This window comes from Protopterus annectens, chromosome 8.part0, assembly GCF_019279795.1.
Source record: "Protopterus annectens isolate FY-2018-M chromosome 8.part0, PAN1.0, whole genome shotgun sequence".
In the NCBI taxonomy this organism is placed as follows: Eukaryota; Metazoa; Chordata; order Ceratodontiformes; family Protopteridae; genus Protopterus; species Protopterus annectens.
Window position 1 is genome coordinate 1,765,576,945 of NC_056741.1, and position 25,084 is coordinate 1,765,602,028.

The following is a 25,084-nucleotide window of genomic DNA, read 5'->3' on the forward strand; positions in this document are numbered from 1 at the left end:
GGTCATTGGAGAAGAAAGCTATATTCTTAATAATTATCAAAGTTTAAGGGAGGACTGTGTGTGGCAGGATTGCTAATAGCTAATAGACCTGTTTTTTAACTTAATATGACTTACAAAGTCTAAGAGATGCCATCACCTTCTTGGGCAGCCAAAATAGAAGTGATATCATCTCAAATAAGTTTTTTTGTTACATAGTTTTTATATTTTTTATGTAGGACCCTTGGAATACATTTTTGAATGGAGCTTCTAATGGGGTAGTGAATATTCATGCCTGTCTGTTTAATGCTATGTTTTCAGTAGACAGGTAGAGATAAAGACTGAAGGTGGATGGCACTCCAGATCTTCAGCTAAAATTACTAAAATCTGTTTGTTACAGCTAGCTACTAAATTTTCTGAGACATATTAAAGTATAGGATGTTTAGAAGAAGCGATAATCATTTTTGAGTTGAGATGAGAGTGGCAATGTCACAAAAGCTACTCATATTGCAAGCATGGTCATAGGCACTTACACTTTTCACAGGTTGAATTATGGTTGACCATAGGCTTCAGTAGAAACAGCAGAAAGTGATAAGCTGCCAATAGGAATTATAAGGTAATTTACTCCATACATTACTGTTTGACAGGCTTTTGAAGGGGTGTAACACAAGGCTGTGAGAATTTTATTTCCTCTTTTGCATGAGCTAAATGCAAAAAAAAGCATTATTATTCCCTTTGGAAAGGTGAAATCCCTGATAATTACATTATAGACAGCACCCCTTTAAGTGTAGGTACAGTGGTACATGATCTGGGTACTCAGGTTGACAGCAATCTGAACTGTAACCACCATATATCCACAGTAGTAAGGAAATCCTTCTATGTGGCACATCTTATAAGTAAAGGCATCACATCTAGATCTAAGGATGTTATCATTCCATTATAATCAGCCCTCATCATACCAATAATTCAATACATTTTGCCCTTTTGCACTTACCTCACCAGGCACCTGCAAGAACAAGAGAGACCACCAAGGTTTCACACCTGGGGAAGAGAGGAAATTCTAGCACTGTCAGTTTGAATGGGGGGAAGTAGCTGTGCTGATGTGATGTGCAACATAGCTATGGAGAGGTCTGAATTTCAATACTTAAGCTGGCAATAAACACTTAACATACAGTAAATTGTACAAAGGAGGAATTTGTTTGCTGCAGTCATCAGTTGGAATGGAGTCTCTCCTTGTGGCTTGTTGTAGTGGGCTTTTGGAATCAACACAATCATAGGGATCTTAGACCTAAGAAAAAAAGGTAAGAGTAGAGAAAAAGTTTAGAATATGTAAGGAAAATGTGGAGTATGTTAGCATGCAGTAGAGGAGAAGCAGGGTAAGGAAAAGTGGAATATTACAGAGATAATGATGGGGAAAAGGGAATACAGTGTTTAGCAAAGGTTGAAGGAGGGAAAAGAAGTTAGAAAGGTGGAACACAGAAGGAACAGTAATTTGTTAAAACAGTTCAAATTCTAAGTAGGTATAGCACAGCAAATATTAACAGTTTAATCAGCACTAACCACAAAATATGTGATCAATTCTTGTCTGTTAAGTAATATATTCAGTTGCATATGCATCAAATAACCCACATTAACTTCAGTGAAGAACAAATTCAGGTTGAGTACATAGAAAGATAAAACACTGAACAAATGAAGGGTTAATGTCATATATTTAGCCATTTGACCTCAGTGCCAGGCAGCCTGCCTCTGTGTAGTTCATATGCCATTGGATTCTTTAGAAGAATGGATACGGTTTACTATTGAAATTGCGAACGGCACTTGGGCGACAGTCGGATAGTCGAACATATAAGGTCATAAACACGGATGTCGAAGACATAATAATCAATCTAGGAACGGTTTTAACATGGGTCGAGGTAGGGAAGATGTTTGTAGTAGGGAATAATACTGAACACCTACCTCAACCCATGTTAAAACCGTTCCTAGATTGATTATTTTGTCTTTGACATCCTTGTTTACGACCTTATACGTTCGACTATCCGACTGTCGCCCAAGTGCCATTCGCAATTTCAATAGTAAACTAATGGACACTGATGTAATCCGTGTTAACTGCATACATTGCTTAAGCAAAGATTACACTATATATAGATGTATATATTATCACAATTAACAGTATACATTGCTTAAGCAATAGATTACACCATGATTGCTCCCAGGAGAATGTGCTTGTTAGATAGATGTCAACTTTTGCGTTGTTACATCCATTGTGCAGGAAATTCAACAGCTTATAAGCAAAGCTGCATATGGAGCTAGGGGGACTGTGTAGCCTGTATGTCACCAAATTCAAGATAATTCCAAAAAAAAAGCTTTGGCCGTAAGGTTATTTGTACTGAGGTGCTGGTGAAGTGCACTGACACTACTTAAGTTATAGGTTAAGTGTTGGTTGAGATAAAAGAAACATGAAAAACTGTAAGGACCAACTCTATTGGCTACAGGTAAAATCAATAAGAAAACTATAAAGATCAATCCTAGCTATGTGCGAGATTAGAACTTTACACTGTTTGCAATGGGGTAAAACATGTGGGAAATATAGTGCTGGTTAATGTTTCTAAACAGCAGTGATACGTCATAAAATGCAAACAATAATAGTGAAAAAACAGATTCTATACTAGGTAACATGCAGTGCAATAGTAAGCAAAAACGCTTATGAATGTCTTTCTAATTAAGTGGGAGAATCGGTTATCAAGCATACATAATGCAACAAAATTCTGAAGACAGTCAAGGTATTACAGCAATTCACTAATATATAAGCAGAGCATTTGAACAGTGAAATTATCAACCTTGAGATACCTCATTATACAGAGCAACAAAAATTCAGATGACATGTAAGGTATTACAGCAATGCATGTGTATATAACCAGAGCATTAGAACAATGAAAATATCAATATTGAGTTACCTCACAGCTATTTGCACATCACCATATGAGCAGAATGGAGTTCTGCAAGGCCTAGGGGCTAAAAGAGTGTGGAAAAGAAAAACACAGCTTTTAAATGGTGTGTTACATTATGGTAGTAAAGGGCAGGTATTTACATGTGGTTTCACTTTTGGTAGTCTACAATATTCAAGGGGGTAGGGCAAGAGAGGAGGAGGGAAATGAGCAAGAGTTCACTAAAGGGCAAGAGAGAAGAAAAACAAACAGTAAGTAGTACACACAGAAATTAACATTATTACACCTAGTATAAGAGGAAAATGTATGGTTTACTTGTATTTGTTATCTCAGGGGGAAAGAGTTTTGGAGCATATCTGAAAGACATGCAATAAGTATGAGGAGTGTGAGTGAGAGGGGGAAAACTCAAGATGACTAAAGCATACTATGTGAGGAGAACTAGGTTACAATGTATGCTGAGATAAAAGTGTGCTGACAGCAGAAGTAGTGTTTAAATAAGGGAGGCAGAGAGAAGGTGCAGAGAGTATACCTACAGAGCTAGGGAAGAGATGAAATTCTAGCACTGGTAATGTGAACATGAAGGGGGGTTAGCTATGGAGAAGTGATGTGCAGTATAGCTATGGAGAGGTCTGAATTTCAGTACTTAACTTGGCAAAAACCACTTAACTTACAGTAAATTGCATGAAGGAGGAATGTGTTTGTTGTGGTCATCAGCTGGAATAGAGTCTCTCCTTATGATTTTTTGCAGTAGGCTTTTGATATCAACACAGTGGTAGGGATCTTAGACAGTAAACTGAATGAAGAAGGAATTTGTTTGCTCCAGTTGTCAGCTGGAATGGAGTCTCTCCTATATTGACTTTTTCATATTAGCAGTTTATGTCCAAATGCTGGATTAGGTGTTTTAGCTGTATGTTTTATGGTTTAGTGTCCTGAGTGCAAGCACACTTTTAATGGAAATGCTTGAGTTTAGCCCAGGGTGTTGGTAGACATCCAGCCTGATCTGCCAGCTTAACTGCATTTTTTTAAACAGATCACATTTTTGCATTCTTCAAGTAGACCAATACTGAGCTTGTGCAGGAAGTGGGAGTGAAAACTTCCATGGTCTGGAAAATCATGGTAATACTTCACTAGTTGGTTTTTAAGGATCTGGCATCTGATGTCAGACAGGTGGTGTGCTACCCTGATTTTGAATTTATTTTTTCCTATGTAAAATCAACTGCAGCCATTGCACTGTGCATGGTATATCACAAAGCAGTGTTGCAATTACCAGCACAAGTGCTGTTGATTTTTCATACTGAGTACTTGACAAAAAAATAGTCTTTGTTGCTTATGTATTTGCAGTAAGTGCAGAAAGGGGAGCCACAGGGGTAAGTTCCTCAGTTGTTCTCCTCCAGTCTGAGTTTGCACTCTGCCCAGTCCATAATATTTCTGGAGTTCTTAAATAAGAAAGAAGGATGAGGTCTTAGGAGTTTTTTCCAGTTGCTTATTGTTTGTAATTATTAATTACCCAGTTGTCACTCATGATTTTCTGATTGTTTTATAATCTACTGTAAAAGTGAGTGCCATATTTCTTTTTCTTTTGTTCTCCTGTGGATCACAGTGACAGTTTCTGTTGAGCCCTAGGAGTCTCCCAGGGAAGGCCCTAAAAGTGGGGTAATCTGCCTCTTTTAAAGTTCTGATGGATTTGAGGATGGAATTTAGTAGTCTACTGCTGTACCCCCTAGCCAGAAATTCTTGGTGTAGGCTGATTAGATTTATGATGAAATCTCTAAGGTCTTTGGAGACTCATGTAATTCTCATCACCTGAGATTTTTTTAACATTTTTCTTTGTGATCTGGGGATGCATACTTTTACTGTGCAGCAGCATATTAACCCTGTTTGGTTTTCTGAACAGGTTGTTGGAGAGGCATTTGTTTTTAGTATCCTGGGTTGTGGCTATGTTTAAAAAGTTGACCGTGGTCTTGCTGAGATGGGTTGTGAATCTTAGGAAGCTAGTAGAATTACTGATATGGTTGTAAAAGTCATTCCATGTGGCTTCATCCCCCTCCCAGATGATAAATATGTCATCAATAAAACAGAGGTAGCATTTCATCAATGCAAAATAGGGGCTTTGGTACACTGCCTCCTCCTCCCACTTTTCCATAGCTACATTGGCCAGGTCTGGGGCCATGGCTGCCCCCATAACTATTCCAGTAGTCTGCTTATAAAACTTGTTGTTGAACATGAAGTAATTGCTCCCTAAGAGTTAGGTCCAATAACCTTCCTAGAACTTCTCTCCATCCTGGTAATACATTCATGTTCTTTTCAAATGCCTCTGTTGCAGCTTTAATACAATAGTTGCGTGGAAGTATCTATTGTGGCTTGTCAAGTGGAATTGGTAACTGAAATATCTCTAATTTTATCAAGAGAATCCAGAGAGTCTAAAATAAAATATTTGTTGGCCTCTGCCATTGGTTTTATCAGGCATCAAAGCAGATGGATATTGTCTCAGTTATGGAACCACCACTTGCCACTACTGGTCTGTAGGGAGGATCAGAGATATTCTTATGGGGTTTTGGTTTCCAAATGAAGCTTGGTATTTTTGGGTGGGGGTGATTAAAAAATCAAAAAGGTGGCATCTAGTAAATCATCCTCATGTAACATTCTTAAATGCTCTCTGAAAATTATTATAAGCTACATTCAGTATCAAAATCACACTTACTGTAAAACCTGTTATTGCCAAGCATGGCCTGAATCTTGCAGTTATAAACAGCTGTATCTGTGACTAAGATCCCTTCCTCCTTATCCGCCATCATGATCTTGCGAGTCTTATCCCTGCACAGAATTTTAGAGCAGCCAGTTCCTTTTTGCTAATGTTGTATAACTTCTTCCTAGCTGACTCACCAAGGTCCCTGTGGATATCAGCCTCATATTTGTTCTTATATACACCCAGTGCAGGGTCCACAGGGGGCAAAAGTCACTGGGGTTTTTCCATTTTGTACTATTGTCATTTCAAGCAGTGGTACTTCTGTCCTTATCTTTGTCATTGAAAAATACTTTGAGATTCAATATCTTCACATACAGTTTAACATCTATCACTGTTTCCACCAAGTTACTTCTGTTAAAAGGTATAAATTACAGACCCTTACTTGATCAGTGGTTTTGTCAAGTGTTTGCAGATCTTAGTCCATTTATATTGGTGGTTCTGGTGAGTCCCTTCTGTTGTGTTGATCTCTAATAAGGCTTTCATACTTGGCTGCAAAGGATATGAGCCCCACTGATGCAAACACAGCCTCTCATTTTACATGTGTTACAAAACAGACTAATAAAGTCTGTTGACAGCCTTATAAAAGCAAGCGTTTTCAATGATCAAAGTGCAAACTACTCTATTAGATGGCCCTGATGAAGCTCAGGTGAAAGTGCTTTCTTAAATATAGTTATATAGTTGTATATCATAGTGTGTTGCCATGCTTTGTTTGTTAGAAGTTAAAAATAAAAGTAAAAATAAAACTTTTTAACTAAGAGTGAGGTTTTATGGGTTGCTGAGCTGGTAAACCCTCATGGGTCTGTCAGAAATATTCAAATAAGGGACTAACCATTTAGCTTTGGGGTTGGTTCCTTGTTTTTATATCTGCCAGGTTTTCCTCCAATCAGCTCCCATGCACCCCCCCACCATTGTGTGTAACTGTCTTTAAATAACTGACCTGTCGAATGTAATGTATTAGAACAAGAACACTCATCTATCTACCTGCTTAACTGAATAAACTACTGAAAACTTCAACAAGGTGTCTTTATTCCTCCCACATGGAGGATCTCAGAGAGAAGCAGTCTCCTAGATATGCTAGCTAAAGTGATGTCATATGTACTAATCCTTTATACTCTGACTTTTCAAGGCATGAAAGACACTTTTTTCTCTGGCTACTTATTAGTTTGCAAAATCAATGATTCTGCAAACACTTTATCTGGGAACCTCAGTAGGGTGTGGCCAGGATGGTGAACTGGTAGCAGCAAAATCTCTCAGCTCTCTTACCTCAGTACTATTTCTGACAGGAATTTCAAGAAATAAGAAACCAAATGAGGATTATTTTAGCATCAAACAACTTCTAAAACCTTGGGTTATATACTGAAGTACTTTTTATTATCAGACTACAAAACATTCCTGTCAAATTAAGCAGCAGAAAACAAACACCATCATCAGAAGAATCTTCCCTCAAGAAGGAATTACATTCAGTGTTATCTAATATCCAGGACTTGTCACTAAAAAATGATGATTGATAACAAACTGGATACTTTTAAATATAAATGTTCCCAACAACTGGAACACCTTCAAGAAATAGTAATGCAACAAAAAGGACATATATCTGAAATGAAACAATCATTAAATGACATAGACACAATGATTACAGAAGAAGAACACGAAACAGAGTTTTTATTAAAACAAAACACATATCTAGTGGAAAAAATAGACAATTTAGAAAACAGAACTAGGAGGAACAACACACAGATATATCGACTACCTGAGAAAAGTGAAGGGGAAAACTTAATTAAATTCTCACATCCTGGATTCCTGACATATTGAAATTACCTGGGGCACTTTCATATGGTATTGAACATGCCCATAGATCATTAACATCAATGGAAAGTTCATCTACAATCACAAATAGGCCAAGGTCTGTAATAGTAAAACTATTCTCTACAGCGGATAAGGAACTAATACTAAAAATGCCTGGGCTAACTCACCCATTAAATACCAAGATATTTTAATCAGACTTGACAATGATTATTCTACAACTGTAGTTTCCAAGAAGAGATAATTTCTTTCTTTAATAAAAGTCTTAAAGAAAAAGCAACTGAAAATACATCTATTATTTCCAGCAAGGCTGAAGGTTTTCCTTCCAGAAGGTATAAAAATGTTTGAATCTGTGGAACTAGCAACAAAATACCTAACAACAATATTTGTACACAAGTAGAAACAATGGATTACACCAAAAAGAAATCCTGAAAAAAAAAACAGTTGGAAAACTATTGAAAAAAAGGAAAAGAAACATAAGGATAAATAAACACACAATGTACTTATTATATTTTTTTTCTGTCTAATCAACAAAACAAAGGGTTATAACTAAATTTTCAACACTGAAAGTCATCTATTAAAACAGGTACTCTTTTTCAGTTATTAGTATATTATTTTAAAATTAACATGAAAATTAATTATAAAGCATAACCTTAACATACAGTCTAAATTAAACAAGCTATGGTAACTTAAGTAGAATAAAACTTTAACATCAGAAGTATTATAAATTTGCTTTGAGTTATAAGCACTGTTTAAAAATGAAAAGTATGTTTTTTTGTAATATGACATATGCAGGTTGTGTTTCCTGAATCTAATACCATGTCTATTATGTGCCTATGGCAGACTAAATATGAAAGCTGTTTGTTTGAATAATGCAATTAGTTGCTTCATTTACTTTCACTAATTTAATTTGTTTCATAAATATATGAGTTTGTTTTATATTTGCAGTAGATGGAACAAGGTATCTGCTGTTGTTTGGCTTCCAAGCTGGTTTTGGCCTATGAACATAAATAAAATGATAAATAACACAATTTTTAAAAGATGCAAAAGATATGCTTTAAAATAAAGTGTCATCATGACACATACCTTTGCTTTTGACAATCCTGATCACAATTTGCTTCCCACCATGCTCATGAGTCATTTTTCTATTTCTCTGTGAAGCAAAGATGTTGGTTGCTTGCTGGGAGCCATCGTGAACTAGTTTTAAGGTTTCCAGTACTTTTCAAATACTTGCAAGTTCGAGGTCAAGGGGCGCTGGTAGAAAAAGCTAAAATAACGTGGCTTGAAGCTATTAAACAATAAATAAAGTTGCAAACAGCTTTAAAACATAAATAAAACATTACAGGAAAATGACACTTATATTTAGTGCTAAAAAGATATAATAGGCCTATTTAGACACTTCTGGTCCTCTAGAAACACTTATAAAGTCGAGGTCAAGGAGCATCCTTAGAAAACAATAAAGTACAATGGCTCAAATGATTAAAAAACAGTAAAAAAAAATTTAAATTATGATAACTTCTTATGAAGTAGAGTTGTTATTTTGCCATCAGATAACATTGTGAGCCTATCAAGACATTTCCAATGCCTTTGACAGCATGTACATTGAAGGTTAATAAGTTTATTAAAGAAGCAGATACAAAAGTTGAAACGTTAAAACGAAAAAATAAGGCAGTAAATAAAAATAACATTAAAATAAAGTTTCTATTAATAAGTAAAAAAATAAAGAAAAGTAAACACTCCCTGGGATTCATGAAGCTTGCGCCAAGCGGAGGCATAGCGTAGGTGGAATAATGCCAAATATGGCTGTCGAGCGATTCAGGTAGGATCCAATACCATGTGCACTACCGGCATACGCCAGAACTGCGCAGCCCATGGCATAGGTATGCTAATCACCCCATGCATAGTGTCGCACCATGCAAATGAAGGCAGATAGTGATTCATGAAGTGGTGCAGGTGTAGCATAAGCCCACGGAAATGTAAACCAAAAAACACGGTTTACATTTTCCCAAACAGAACATCGGAGCTATGGAAGCGGACCAGACTCATGTATTACAAAGTTAACATATGTCAATGGCTAAATACATAGCCAATGGCATAAGAAAAGATGCACAACACCAAAAAACAACATTTAATGTCATGTCCACAGTAATGCACAGTACAACCACAGGGCATGTGTGCGCAAACTGGAACATAAAGAAAATATATAAAAATGTCATAAAATCACAATGTAATACAAATCAGGTTTACACCATAATACACAATGGTAGGCATGGAACACCACAACCAAGGTGCAAGGGTTGCTAAGGGCCTGCGATAGTGTTCGGCACGGTAACTATGAATTAGTAGTCAATGCCATGCAAATGAGGCAGATAATACTGAATCGCAAATGTCCCGCTGGATGAAGGTTGAACCATACGGCACAGCGCTATAAGACCAAGGAGTGGCTCAGAGAAGATACAAGACATCAGCAGAGGGGTGTGCCACCATAGCAGCAAGCACATTGGAGCAATGCAAATCTGGCCTGGCCATTGCTAAGCAAAGCTGCAGGACAGGGGTGGGGAGGAAGGTATAGAATTGTTTAGTTGAGAGCACACATGGTGCCCAAAAGCACATGTGTACGGGGATGAAAACGTGCTGAAACCCAGTAAGCGGATGCACGCAGTGCGAACAATAGCACAAACAGGAAGGTCAGGGAAGAAAAGAAGGAAATGCCGAAGTAGGGTAATTGGCATACTAATGATCAAACAACACCAATCAACTCACGGTGGCCAGTCAACGGCAGCTGTCAAGTCTGCTTGCAGAAACCTGCAAAACAGGATAGGGGAGGCATCGGAATGCAAAGAAAGGAGGGGAGGCATTGGATTGCAAAGATAGGAGATCTGTTATAGCAAAGCAAAGCAAACCGACAGTAGACCAGCAATAGCACACATTACACAAGATACGCCAGGACTAGGAAAGTACAAATGAAAGCAGGCTGCTGGATGCATGCCAGAAAATGGTAGGTGGAAGGTACAGAAATGTAAAGGGAAGGTCAAGAGGTAATCCATGGCAGCCAAATGTAATTCAACACCAAAGGCACCACAATACTAGTTCTGGTAGTAAAACACATAAGATACCCTGTAGCTACGATCGTACATACACACCCTATTACATCATCGGTGTTCACAGCAAAATAGTATAAAGTGTGAAAGCACCCTACACACACCTGTGAATTCCCAAACACTGCACCATAGGTGTAAACACACAGGGAACTTTTAAAGTGTACATGTTGGGAGCTGCCATAGCTGTGATTCATCAGCATATGTTAGAGACTGACGGTGTTGTGGAGGATGATGCCGACAACCACCGCAGGCCCCGGAGGAGGAGAAGAGTGTTCAGACCAAGGGTAACCTACCAGGGACTACATGATCTGGAGATAGTAGAGTGTTACAGGGTGGACAGGGACATCTTACAGCAAATAGTGGAGCTGTGCCGGCCACGCCTGAGAACCAGAGATAACAGAGGGGAACCCATCCCAGTGGACACGAAGGTATGTGTAAGCATGCGAATACTAGCCACAGGTACCTTTCAAAGGCCAACTGGAGATATAATGGGGATCTCACAGGCATCAGCATCCAGGGTACTACACCAGTTCCTGGATGCCATGTTACCACATGCCAATGAGCATATATACTTCTCCCGAACTCAGGAGGAGTTGGCCAGCAATATGCGTCACTTCCACCATTTGGCACACTACCCAGAGGTACTGGGTGCGACAGACTGCACGCACATACAAATCAAGTCACCACCTGGTGAGCATGGTAGGCACTACATAAACCGCAAGGGATTCCACTCCATCAACTGCCAGGTCATGTGCATTGCCCAGGGCATTATCATGGATGTGTGTACTGGCAGCCCTAGAAGCTACCATGACTCCCATATCTGGCATGCGTCACAGCTGTATCAGGTATTTGTCAGCGGGGACATCCCACATGGTCACCTTGTGGGGGATGCTGGTTATGCACTGGAGCCGTGGATGAAGATTCCCATCAGAAATGCACACACACCCATGCAAGAACGCCATAATGAGGCACACGCACAAACCAGAATCATCATAGAGCGTGTGTTTGGGATGCTGAAATCACGGTTCCGGTGCTTGGACACATCTGGTGGAGCCTTGTGGTACTCTCCAGGCATGTGTGCCCACATCGTCATAGTATGTGCCATGCTACATAATATGATCCTGCGGAAACAGCTGCAGCAGGGACAAAATGGTGAAGGCCCTCATAGCCCACAGCAATTGCCAAGGCCATCACAGGCACAGAGGGATTCAGACCATGAACACACTGTGCCAGCCCCAGTAGACAGATGGAGGCATGCCCAATATACCTACGCCTTGGCAAAGAGGGAACGTATAGCACATAGTCTGACAGTGTAAGCCCCTACGGACTGACACACCTCTCCACCTGCACACACAGTAAAATGAATGGCACACAAGCATGACCATCTGTAAATTGTAATGTATAGGTGGCACACTGTGTGAATCCTACATAGGCAGCTCTCAAACATTGTACACAACAGCTATTGGAACACGGAATGTCAACACCTGAAGAGTACATGCACCTATCAGCATATGGTGGTGCTGTGTGCATAGGTTCACAGGTACATTGGTAGGTACATGGCCAATTGTCATAGGCCATACACCAAATGGGGCAAACAGTATCTGCTGTCACCACAACATCGAGTAACCAACTGTCATGTAGAGGAGCAGAGGCAATCGTGGGAGCACATGTGTGTAAGGACTGTGCTGCACACACTCAGCACAGAGTCCCTGCTGCGTTAATGAGGGGCTCCACATAATATAATCATGGATGTTGTGTCAAGGCATGTGGTGTACCCAAGATAGGTATTTGTCACCCCAGCATGCTCCACCCATGGTCGTTTGAAGGTGTAGCACAGTATCGTGTGTGGCTCACTGAGATATACGTACCCAATGCCGGAGCACATCCAGTAAACATCACATGGACATACCATTAACTGGACTCATCAATATGTAAACTAACTGAGTTACCCATGTGAGTGCAGTATGGAGTAACAGCCGTATTATACTCCATGTACAAAACGACATAACATGTGTACAAATCCCAGATGGCCATATGTTAAATGCAGTGACCGTCATGCATGTTCCCGGTCCAACATCCTGCAAGGGATGTAACGTAATCCAGAAGACACGAGTAATACATGTCGGATGCTGGTTAGCAGATCATGTTTACCACCCATTACTGGGGATATGCATTGCCCACTGCTGGTAAGCAGCGTTTAAATATGACTATATGGATATGCGCAAAACAGGGATAAGCTACTCCGAATATCGTGCAGATCATGATCAATGATGTCCAGAACAGGTGAAACCAGCATTATTCACCCCTGTACTAATAGCACCTGCTCTGAAGGGTAAAACAACCACTGTCAGGTGTAGAACACGCAATCATGTATCGATTCACCTAACACTATTGCTAGGCAAGATGTAACTATGCTAGGGTTGCCACCTCTTCAAATGACTAATGTGGGACATACGTCAGATGTCTGCAGGCCGACACATACACCCGGCCAGTACGAAAAGCAGAACTGCACTGTTTTTCCTACATAAAAGCTCATTCTTGTAATGTTGACTTACTTATTCTGTTTGTTGGTTCAGATACAGAACAACTGTTTTATGCGATTATTACATCAACTTTAGGAAATAAGTATGTTCTAAAATCACAGGACATTTGCCATGTTTACAAATATTTTGCAGGACACAACTGCCCAAAGAGGGACTGTCCCTCGCAGAGTGGAGCAGCTGGCAACCCTAACCTACAGCAGGTGTGTAATGTGACAGGTACAGACACAAATGTGCAGAGTCCAGGAAACAGTATACACCAACAAGTACACAATGAAAGGTGTAGCTTGCCTGTCACTTTCCCCATCAGATATATATATATATATATATATATATATATATATATATATATATATATATATATATACACACACACATATATACATATATATAATACAGATAGAAAGGGCGATAGGGTGATATATGTTGATATATACGGATTCAGCAATATCTGCAAATATATATAGCTAGGGCAACAACATTCATAACACCTTGGAGGTACAAATAATTAGGATACCGCCAACTATGGAATGTGTAACATACCGACATGCGTAACCACGAGGCTGAAAGACCGAAAGAACACAGTACCAGAACAGTACAACCACGAGTAAAAGTATGATGATATGAATGGATAATTAGTCACTGCTGCCGGTGTTGCGGTCCACGTAGGTACTGTGTTCAACTGTGTTTGTGAGTGCCGTAGTCTGTGTATGTGTGAGTTGAGGGTGCCGTGTGCATCCCCGTGTGACTGTAATGTGTGTGTGTGTCCGCATCATGTGTCTTTTAGTGCCAACTCAGAGGTAGATCATTACGGTAGGTGTGGGTATAGCTAGCCGTAGGCATATGGTTACCACCTGTCCCACATTAGGAGGGACAGCCCCTCCCTGGGCAGGTGTGTCCTGACATAAAACATTACAAAGGGCAAATGTCCGAGATTGTAGGACATTAATACGTCCCATATATAATGTAATAGTAGCATTAAATAGTTATGCCTGTATGTAAGAAACGTGAATGTTACATGCAATATGATAAGTAGCCAAAGTCCCACAACAACAGGTATGTATTGAGGATAAAAGTATGTGCTATCCTGTGTACTGATCGTGGCTATGTGTTGGCCTGTAACACCGCTGTGTGTCCCGGAAGTGTACAACAATGGCCATATGAAAAGGTGGCAATCCATGGCAAAGAGGTTCTGTTACCAACACAACCGCAATGACTGCAAATATCTGGGACAGAAATACACGGGATAGCTGTCATGTAGACATATCCCTTTACATATCGCTGCAATTCCAGAGGTATGGAAGTATCAACCTCACCTGCATACTATATAGAAACCAATTAACAACGGCCCAATGTACAATCCCGTAACATAAGTCTACTAACTGATAGCTCTTTAATTAGGGACGGAGCCCACACACATATATATGGAATATGTAGAAATGCAAGCCCCACAAACCTGTATATGCTACGTACACCCATCGACATCCCCCACACTAGAAACTATAGCAATACAGACTGTAATAACAGCACAAACATCCAGTCAGTCAATTACAACTGCAGAACCATCAACATACCTTGTGAGAGACACAATTAAAGGCACCATGCAAAATTGCAGCCGTTATATAATGGAACAAACGGCGATGTTACAGGTTTTGTTTGCAATAGTCCATTAACAGACATTGGGATGACAGGTACACCCACATATTGAACCACATACTCTAGCTGTCACACACAATCCACAGGGGACATGAATACAAAGTATACTTGTCTCTATGTATAGCAGTTCCAATTACACATAACAAAACACAATACAGGCCGTCTCCCCGAAGGTAGGGCAAATGGGCAATGCCCAAGTGCAGAAGTCAATTATACCCCACTGTTGCCATGTAATTGGTGAATGGAGTAGCTGCACAGCTGATATGCAGGTAATTAGTCACTCAGAAACACCAATAGGTGGCAGGAAACCACGTTACAGGTATCGACGTATATAAGGAAGACTTGCCAGACATTCAAACCGTATGCTCATAAAAAATACCTGTGTAAGCAGTGTGAGAGAGATAGAGATGAAAGTCCGTAATGATAACAAGGTATGTAGAACACTCGGTATGTAAGTTTATGTATAGCATGTTTTGTATTAATTATCTACTGTATGTATAGCCTGGTTTGCATTAATTAAAAGTGTCCACAATGCATAACGTGGGAAAAGGTATTTATGTAGTGATGTCTTGCTGAGCATACTTAAGCATGTAGAAACTGTGCGTCTAGCAGTGGGCCACAAGGTACACATCACAGACACCACAAGGGATGCTACATGAGGGCTTTAAACAGAACAATTACATACAACCCACCGTCAGTGGTAGGGTATGTCCAACAAGTACATGCCATAGCTGGGGATAGTATATGTTGATATACTGTCACAGTAGGCATATGTATGGGCATATAATGACAATGACATGCCTAAAGTGGTCCTGCTGTGCAAGTATGCTTTGCATTATGGGATACTATGTAAAATATGCGTAATGTATAGTATTGTAGGTAGATATGTCAGATATTCTACACAGCATAACAGGCATATCATGCATACCAAATGTATTGTCTATTGGCATGTACAATAACAAGATACATATGGCTTGTAGGCACCGGACATTGTAATAGCATGATAGCTAATCTAAATGGAAGGGCTAGCAAGTAACCATACACAAAGGACATGTAATAGCTTCACAGGTTCATAGTGGGGTACTATGCAGTCTGGCAAGTCTATGTGTAAGCACAACTACAGTGTTCACACCAGTGGCACCTCTCTAGGGTAGTGTCCTGTGATCAGCAGAGCCATGTGTTACCTGCACCTCTGCACAGTACAGCCACTGCAGTGATCCCTGGCGTACATGTGTCTCCCAAACACCAAGGGAGGTATCTCATGAACAGTGCTACTGAGTGTCCCTGCGTGATGTACATAGGAGTCATGTTCCAAAGCATGGTGAGTGTCCGGTTTGGGAATGTAACCCTCAAGCACATCCCACTCATTGTTGCGTGTGTGCACATATCCATGAGCATGTTGCTCACAGTGGCATTTGCGTATGTTAAGTATGTGGTGTATATCCATTAATATTGTTGTGGACATGGGCCCTGTCTGTTCAGCAGAGGTCACCCCTGAGTATGTAGTATGCAAATGTGTACAGACATGGTGTCCGTAGTTCTGCCGCATACCTTAGCTGTTGGAGCTCAATAAACATCATGGCATGTTAATGTTGTGGTATGTAAAGCTGTAGATGTTGTGCAAGGTGCACCCTAAATGGGGTGGTGTACCCTTGAATGTGTGTAGAAGTCTTGAGTTCAGAGTTACAATGGGTGCCTATGTACCAGCTACACGCCCAGTACAGATAAGTGTGGTCATGTAGAAGGATATCCACGCCACAGTGGCAATATGGTAATCACAGGAGTGGGTGTGACATACGTGTGTACTACAAACATGTACAATGTGACATGTATGTAGGGGACTACCACCTATGTGATAGTGGGTAATTGGTGTAATGCAAAGGTGATGTCCATGGACCTTGTTTCATGCAGCTTGAGGCCATGATATTCATATCAGGTATCTGTCACAGTGACACCTGTATGGATGGAGTCAGTATCAGCTAGTGGATCAATCATGGTGCGTTGTATGCAGGGATTTGTAAAGCTAGGCAGGGAAAGTCGCTCTGTGCTAGCCTGTACCTCAGGGAAACATATCCTGAACATGAGGGGCCCAATGACTGAGGACTGTGATATACCAAATGTAACTGAAATGCAGTAGGTACTATGGTATGCTACCCTCATTGTGTGTGTCCTGTCCATGAGCCACGTTGCATAACATCCTGAGACATAGGGTACGATGTGCAGGTGGATGTGTATGTTGTCAATACCAGAATGGAGAACGGTGCTGAAAGGCAATGAGAGGACAATGTAGGATGTGTGGACTCCCGTACCATCATCAATTACTCTGGTAACTGTATGAAAGGAGTCCACCAGGTGTAGGGGCCATGCTCTGGCCCTAACAAGTCCATCCTGGGTGGCATCAAAGGACCGGAGCCCAACAATGTCTCTGTGAATGACGTCCTTGATGATGTGCCCCATAGCCATGCAGAACAGTCCAGGCAGGTGTGTAGGACTATAGTCCCACTCGTGCATTGTGGTGCCACCTGTGTGGAGTGTGATAAATGTTGCTGTGTGCCATTCAGGGGCTACAATGTCTGATACAAGGCTATTACTGAATATGGTGGCCTAGTGGGGAGACATGTCGTTCAGAGGTTTGTGGACATCACAGCCTGGGACTTTGGAAGGTGACATGGGGCCAGTGTCCCAGGACATATAGAGTGCAGGTTAGTACTGTGTAGGTGTGACTACAGGGACACCGCAATGTTCCTGCATTGATTGTGGCCCTGTAGTGAGTGAGAGGGTGTAATGTTACCATTGAATCCATCTGCCAGCATGTTGCCAACATCACCTGGGTCTGTAATGTTCCTGAGTGACTGTTGTATGTGAGAACAGATGTGGGCTTTGCCATCGACTACTGACATACTACCATAATGCCTTGTGGTACACCCCGGAATGTGTCGCAGTAATCTTTATGTAGCTAGTCTTGGAGTATGTGATGAGGGATCCCATGGCCCTACCAAGGCTGACCAGTGAGCTACCCCACCCATGGGATTGTACACCACTGTGCAACAGCCTCCACCTGTTGTTGTACATTATGTCCATGGAACTTGACCACCAGAGTGGCGTCTGTTATCTGGTGTGTACCATCATGGCTCTGTGTGGAATAGCATGATCCATGCAGTCGTGTACGTGCTAATGAAGTACACTGGGGTATGTTTCAGCATTTGTATGTGCATTGTCCATCTGCACGGGTGTCATGACGTTAACAGCCGCTGTCATAAGACATCTGTAGTAGGTGTTGAAGTACTCATGTACTTTGTATGCCGTGAAGGGTGTGGTGCCTGGATGTGGCTAACAAGGTTGATTAGCATATGCTCGGAATCCACCAATGAGAGGATAACCCCAGGTGTGGAACACCAGTCACATGTTGGTAGTGTTCATTTCAAGGTTAATGTTGGTCTTGGAGGTGGTGTGTATGGGTTTATCCAGCCAAGGTTATGACTCATGGATGTGTCGGTACATGAGTGGCTATCCCAGTTAAGTGTGGGGTAGTGTCAGTCACACATCAGTAGTAGCTTTCTGAGCCCTACTGTCCAGTACACCAACAAATGAGGTGTGGAAACTGTGGGGTATGTTGTTCATAGGTTCATAGGTTCATAGGTTTATACTAGGCTATCTGCCCTAAGGCATTTATAAGCCTAGCCCAAAGTTATGTGGCTTACGCCACCCCTTATGTTAGAAATAATGTGCCCATTAGTTTGTTGTGCCTCTGTCCAGCAGTGACACAGAGATGATTCCAGGGGTAAACCTACGATCTCCCATCCACCGGTCAAGATTTCTCTTGAACAGAGCCAGCGAGGTGCTCTGCCTCACATGGACCGGGATTTTATTCCACAGCATGGGGAGTCTCTGGGTGATAAATCTGTCCCTCCAGCACGTCCTATTTATATCCGTGCTAAGGTTTAAGTCACTTGCTCTAGTGGTTCTGGTGGATTTGTATTTTTTGAGGTGGAGCATGTCCATTAATTCCAGGTTGGTCATGGCCTTGTATGTCAGGCACAGGTCACCTCTGAGCAGACGGTATGCAACTGAATAGAGTTGGAGTTTCTTCAGTCTGGAAGTATATGACAGGTTTTGGAGTCCCTTTATCCTTTTGGTGAGGAACTTTTGGGGTCTCTCCAATTGCTGCAGGTGTCGGGTGAGATACATCCCGAATAGGGCATTGTACTCGATCACTGGTCTGATAAGTGAAGAGTACAGGGGAACAATGACCTCACTTGATCTGGATGTGAATCCCTTCATGATCAGATGGGCAATGTAGAAGGTCTTTCGAACCACTTTAGCAACATGAGTGTCAAACGAGAGGCCACTGTCAACCTGGGTACCCAGGTCCCTGATAACCTCTTCTGTGCTTAGTGGGTTGTCACCTATATGGTAGCTTGGGGTTACCTTGTTTTTCCTGAAGGGTATGACTATACACTTTTTTGCGTTTAACTTCAGGCCATGGCTCTGGCACCAGCTATCAGTTTTCGTGAGACCCCTCTGAAGGATGTCTGTGTCCGTTGTACTATCCACTATGGCATCCAGTTTGCAGTCATCCGCAAACTTTGTCAGCCATAGTCCTCCTATGTTTGCCTGTACTTCTGAGAAGTAGATGCCGAACAATAGGGGGCCAAGGACTGAGCCCTGTGGGACACCACTTGTAACCAGCTTGGAGTCTGACATGGCTCCAGCAACTCTAACCCTGTGGGTTCTGTCCTTTAGCCAGTTTGCAACCCATCTTGTGACATATGGGTTTACATTTAAGCTGGTAAGTTTCTCTATGATACCCGAGTGGGGTATTGTGTCGAAAGCTTTTGCAAGGTCAAGGTAGGCTGTATGGACTGCCTTTCCCTCATCAATGGCCTTGGTAACTGTTTCGAAGAAGTCGACCAGGTTCAAAAGGCAAGATCTGCCCTTGACAAAGCCAAACTGGGTTGGGTCCAAGGTCTGCAAGTCCCCTATGTCCTTATTTATGAGTTCCATTATGATCCTCTCCATAGCTTTGCAGACCAGGCTTGTTAAGCTTATGGGGTGGTAATTACCAGGGTCCGTAGAGGCACCACCTTTGTGGAGTGGGACCACAGTTGCTGTACGCCACTCCTTGGGCACATATCCTGTGGTAAGGCTAAGATTAAACAGCTGCCTTATGTGAGGGTTTAGTTCTTCATTGAGTTCATGTAGCACACAGCCGGGGACACCATCCAGTCCCATTGATGCTGTGTTTTTAGCTATAGAGAGAGCAGCTTTCACCTGCGCATTTGAGATGTCTGGGAGGCTACACTCTGTTGGGATAGTTATCTCTCCTTTTGGGGGGGAGAGGGGGGTGAAGTTTGCACTGAACCTGTCTGCCAGTATGTTGGCAATGTCTGTGGGCTCAGTGATTTTTGTATCATTTTGGACTCATTCTGAGCATATCTGGGAGTTTCCACCCAGGTTTCTGACATAGCTGAAGAAGGCCTTATGATTGTCTTTTGAATCTATGGCAATTATTTTCTCAAAGTTGGCCTTTGATGATTTTATGAGGGATCGTAGTTTCTTGCTAGTACTGATCAAAGATGCCTTCCCTTTTTGGGATTTTGCTCTATCATGTAATAGCTTTCTCCTCTTATTGTAAAGTTTGTTTATGACTGGGGTCCACCAGACTGGACATTTGCCCTTGGTGGAAAGAGTCTTGGTTTTATTTGGGATTGCCTGATCCATGCAGTCCTGAAGGTGTTCATAGAAGGCATTTGTAAGAGCTTCCGCAGCTTGGGTTGTGGTTTCCATTGGCTCGGGGGCCTTGAAGGATACCACACCTGTCTTGAGTAGTGTGAAGTTTGCTTTAGAGAAATTCTTCACTGTGGTCTTTTTTGTTTGGGGTGTGGGCAGGATGTGGATTTCTAGTGAGATTAGTTTATGATCTGATCTCACCAAAGAGGGATATACTTCTGGTGTGGAGCATTTTGTCCCCATGTTTGTGATGATGAGATCTAGTATATTTTCTCCTCTTGTGGGGACGGTGACTAGTTGTTCCATGGCATTTGAATTTATGAACTCCAGGAATCTTTGGGCTAGAAAGTTGGGGCTTGAGTAATGTTCCCAGTCTATATTCGGGTAGTTGAAGTCACCCAATATGATGGTGTTTGGTGATACATTTAAACCCTCCAGTGTCTTCAGGAAGGCTGTGTGGGTTTCCTGAGTTTGAGAGGGTGGCCTGTAGCATGCTACAAATTGTAGAGCAGTTTTGCCTATGGTTAATTGCACCTGGATGGTTTCCGATGCTTCGTGCGTAGCCACCAACCAGGAGGTGTGGGTATCTTTGATGAATATGGATACACCCCCTCCTTTTGTGGTATGGTCCGGGTTTTGGGGCCGGAACGCATGATATGAGGTAAAACCAGATAGTGTCGGGGTGCTCTCAGGAGCCTTGAACCAAGTTTCAATCATAGCACAGACATCGATGTTCTCCATACTGAGATGGGCCTCGAGTGCATCCATTTTTAGATTTAGACTTCTGGCATTGAGCAGCATTACCCTTAGTTTCTTCCCATTTTTGTTTTCTAGGGTGGTAGGTTTAGAATTTGAGCCTTGCCTAAAAAAGGCACTATGGGGGTGGCAAGAGCCTTAGCCAATATCCGGAATCCCATGGGTGACAGGTGCAAGCCGTCCCTTGCGAAGCAGCGTGGCTTGTCAAGCATGTCATCCCAAGCAGACAGACACTGGATCCCCTTTGAATGACACCAGAAATTAAGCCAATTGTTAAAGCTGATCATCTTGTCACTATATTGTGGCATCATTCATGGTGAAGGAAGGATACTGCTCAGGGTCAGGGTCATACCTGCCTGGGCTACATAATCAGAGAGCTCCTCTATGTCTCTTTTCATGTAGTCCAGGGAGGTACCTCTCAGGTCGTTCACACCAGCATGGACAATGACTGTGTCATACTTGTACTTGCCGTGGAGTGACCTGAGTGCTTGTGTTATGTGGTGGATTCTAGCGCCCGATAGGCAGCTTACCGTGACCTTCTCCTTGTTCAGCCTGGTGAGTGGGACGTCAGTGTGTCTGACTATGGAGTCACCTATGACAAGTATGTTTGGTGTTGTATTTGGCCTTAAGGGCAGTGACTGCTTTGCACACTGATTTTGTTTTTATGTGTTGTTTGTGTGGTGTCTTGAGTTTGCAGTTGCTTGGGTGTCTGCTTTGGAGGCCTTTGCTGTTTAGGTAAATTTTTACTCAGAGCCTCTGAGTATGTTTTAGTGTGTTTATGTGTTTGATTCAGTGGTGTGGTTGAGTTATGTGAGACTTGTATTGTGGTGTGTGTAGTTGCCTTCTCCTCCTGCCTGGTCTTGCCAGTCCTGAGTTGAGAGAGCTCAGCCTCCAGTTTGGCTAAATAGCTGCATCTCTCGCAAGTGTTAGTGTTATGTGGGAGGAGGAGAGGGTTGTCCGTGTACATGAAGCAATTGTAACATTGCCTCAGAATTCCCAGATTCACCAACTGGGCAGGAGAGGACGCCAGCATCTGTTGAATCTGTAGCTTGTTACAATGTGTATAGCGGTTCCGTGTATGTGTATAGTTATTTGCACATGGAGCACCTCTGATGCATTGTGCTAAGTAACTAGCCAGGATGTGTGTACAACATAGTGGGATATGGGAACACCTCAGCTGTGGGTGTGCCGGTCCAGGTATGTGCCTGAAAGTTATGGTCTGTCTATAACCTGTCATTGCAGGTGTGCTCTGCAGAGCTTAGAGGCAGGTCCCAGTCACTGCAGAGATATTGGAGTGGTGCATTATAAGGTGTGCCTTGCCTGTGTGCGTCACAGAGGAAGATGCAAGCATTGTGTCACATGACCCAATGTCTTGCTTGCCAGTTCCCATTCTGCTGGTGACTGTTATTGGAAACTGTGCAAGACAGGCAGTATAGAAGCAGCAAGAGCCTTACATGTGATCTGTACTCCCAGAGCTGGCAAGTGCAGGTCATCTGTGCCAAAGCATTGTGTTTGACCAGGTCAGTCAAAGCGGACAGATACCAGATGCCTGTGGAATGACAGCAGAAGCATAGGCAACTGTTGAAGTGACACAGTCAGTCATTGTACAGTGGTATCGGGTCCAGATGAATGCATAATGCTCCCCAGGGCTAGGCCCACACCTTCAGGGCTACAAGACTGGTGAGCTATTGCATGTCCCTGCACACGTAGTCTGTGAAGTGGCATCTCAGGGCAGTCACACTAACATGGAGAATGACAGTCACATCATACCTGGTGAGTGGTGGCATGGGTGCATAGGTTATGTTGCAGAACCAGTTACCTGACAGCAAGATGTAAGCGACTATCGCCTTGTGTAGCCTGCTGTGTGGAACTGCAGTGTGACCGCCTACAGAGTCACCTATGACTGGTGTGTTGTGTATGTTATAACACCCTATTGGCTGTATGTGATGGGTACACATGAGTCTGTGGGCTATAAGTTGGTGATGTTGTGTTCCATGAAGGGGGCTGCCTCTGGTGCCTACACAGAGCATGGAGAGGTACTGCACAAGTTGTCCTCATATGTGTGGCCTGTGGTGGAGATCATGTGAGACTATGTGATGAGTGGGGTGTGTTGCAAATGTTACACATCCCCCCTTGACTGTCAGGTGCAGTCAGGGTTGGTGACAGCATTAACCCCAGCATAGCTGCATAACTGCATCCTCCACAGACTGTAGTGTTGTATGTTGGGAGGTGAGCACATGTAAGACATATCCATCATATAGACAGGCAATAGCACTGGTACGTGACAGTTGGACATGCCTGTATATAAAACCATGTCTCACAGGATATGTGCGTTATGTGTGTACAACAGCTGTTGTACCATAAGCAAGCTGGAAATTTTAGGACAGTCAGTGTACCTGTGGGAAATGGTGTGGAATGGGTGCTATATTAATCAGTAGCTCATGACATGCTCACAAGTTCTGAACAAGTGCCTAGCATGACCATACAATACAGATAGGGTGATGGATAATATCAACCCACAAGTGGTGACGACAGTCATAATGGGTGGCACCACACTATAACCCTGCTGAGTATGGTGTGCATGTCCATGAACCATTATCACTGTAGATGTTAGCAGTACAGATGTGCAAGACAGTACGGATGTTTGATTACAAATACCTTTGTATGTCACAGGAGTGTTCTGCCAGTGGCCTGTTGACAGACTCACAACTACAAAAGGTGCCAGAGTGACATGTGCATATCACACCAGTGCCAGCTACAGTAGAACAGTGTTAATGTGTTGTACTCCACCCTCATTGTAGCCCATACCACACAGACAAATGTTAGGCATCTGTGTATGTAAGGATGTGAATGGCCATGACCTATGAGAAATAGCTGTGTTAGTGTTGTGAACAACATACAGAATGGTCTGTGTGGGTGAGGTGTGTGACATATGTGCACATTCTGATGGATGATATCAGCATTGTCACCACTAGGTGAACATCCCTGTACCCATTAACTACCACCTAGGCTGTGGTCAACATTATGGACACTGTGTAAGGGAATGTGCTGTGCAGTACACCTTCCTGCCTTGGTGACATCTCCAGGCCCCTTGGGTAGTCATACGAGGTACCCATGTCATGACAGGGTGCCATCCATGAGCACGGAGATCATTGGACAGGCATATACAGCACTGGGGTGACCAATATTGGATCACATATCACCTTTAAGGGGTAATGGCCATGCGTGGATGGGTGATACCAGCCTTCACAATCCTCACCTCCACTATGCAGCATGCTGTCTACCTTGCATAAAGACATTTGCTACACCATGATGATGGACATGCTACATGTCCATATCCTGATCTGTAAGACATATGTCATGGACAGCCACCGTCCTAATACTAGGATCACCACATGCTGGACAGATCCCTGTGCCATACGTGTAACATACTCCTGCCAAACCATGCAACCCTGTCCATCAAAGCTGCACATGTCATCCCAGTCATACATGGTGTGATGGCCACATGGTAGATGTAGTATCAACTGTCCGGATCAGTAATGTGGCACTGATGTACCTCGTGGTGGCATAATGGCTGTCTGTTACAGCTAGGAAACCTTGCCCATACATGCTATGGTTGATAACCATCCCTGCGAATGACGTCCGACTAGCCATTGTCCCATGTCTATCACATGTACTACACAGACGATCCGTGGAAGGATGTTGAACAGCTGTACAGTGCTGTGTAGATGTATATGGCAAAACACATGCATGTACAGGTGTCCATGCGTATGTGTGCATTGTCACTGCTCAAGTCCATTAAGGCTGCGTCTGTGTAGATATGTGATATAT